This window comes from Cyprinodon variegatus, unplaced genomic scaffold (assembly GCF_000732505.1).
Source record: "Cyprinodon variegatus isolate N-32 unplaced genomic scaffold, C_variegatus-1.0 Scaffold881, whole genome shotgun sequence".
Classification (NCBI taxonomy): domain Eukaryota; kingdom Metazoa; phylum Chordata; class Actinopteri; order Cyprinodontiformes; family Cyprinodontidae; genus Cyprinodon; species Cyprinodon variegatus.
In genome coordinates, this window is record NW_015151334.1 from 229,839 (window position 1) to 231,090 (window position 1,252).

Sequence of the window (1,252 nt, forward strand, 5' to 3'; positions counted from 1 at the left end):
TCAGTGTGATTGCATGACACTGGTGATGGGGATGCCATACAGATTCATGTCAAAAATCCCGAACTATCCCTTTAAGGACACCGCTGTCATTTCATTCCCAAATCTTTTTCAAGTACAGAATGAAGATTATAACTCTATATCCAGACAGAAGAACTGTTTTAATTAGATAAACTATTGTGGAAAACATCAATTCTGACATGCAACAGGCAGCAAATATTAAGGTGTAATAAACTTCACACATGATGAATGATTATTATCCTAACAGCAGACATATTCTCTATAAATCACATTTTAATCTAAATAGTTTTGCCATCTGTCATCATCTGAAATAAACCCTCAAGCTTTGAACGTCTCCCCATCACCTGAGCATGGTGAGAGGATGGACCACCTACACACCAACCAAGGCATGAACGTCCACCTAGAATGACAATGTGTCTGCAGGACAGCTGTTAGTCTTATAGCCTTTATAGAAATGTTATGCAGGAGACACAACTTAACTGTTTGAAGACTGTTCTGATCAGACAAGACCAAAACTAAACACTCCGGCCAACAGAACTCTTAAGTTTGGAAAGTCCCCCAGGTCAGCCATGATGTAGCTCCATGCCATCTCTGTATGAAAAAGGTTCTACATAACTACCAATGTTGTGCCATTACATAAATAAAAAGAAAAAGCTTAAAGTCCAGTTCACACAGATGAAAAAGAGCTAGTTCACGTTCATAGTTCACTTTTTAATCAAATGAACACAGTTCACAAACGTGTAAATTAACTAGTTCAAGTACATTTGGTAAATTAAAACACAGTTCTGCACAAAAGAAAATTAGATTTCACCCTTTAAATGTTTGATCATAATATAAAGCAGGGTTTCCACAGGTTATTAAAAATATATATTTTTTTAAAAGGCCTTAATTGGCATTAAAATCCATTAAATGCAATTATAGTGACGTTTGAAATGCTTTATTAAAAAAAACGTTTATATATAAACAATTTTGTCAGATATAATATATCAGATATAACTGGTTCCGTGTGTTTGCACTGAAGTGCTTACAGTTGATCGTAAAGCCATAAGCTTGAGGCGGAGAAAAATATGGGAAAAGGCTAATATCAACAAAAGTGGCTGGAAAACAAGGAAAGCTAAAGTGTCTTAAATGTGTATATATATATATATATATATATATATATATATATATATATATATACACATATGACAGTCATGGGTACATGTTATGGGCACTACATTTATTTCGTAGAACA

The 1,252-nt window shown here is 34.0% G+C and overlaps 1 protein-coding gene across 1 annotated transcript in view; it reads left to right on the forward strand.

Annotated features, from left to right (window-relative positions):
• The window catches only part of LOC107099535 (latent-transforming growth factor beta-binding protein 1-like), a 49,837-nt gene that overhangs the window by 41,952 nt on the left and 6,633 nt on the right, over positions 1–1,252 (forward strand). The window lies entirely within an intron of this gene.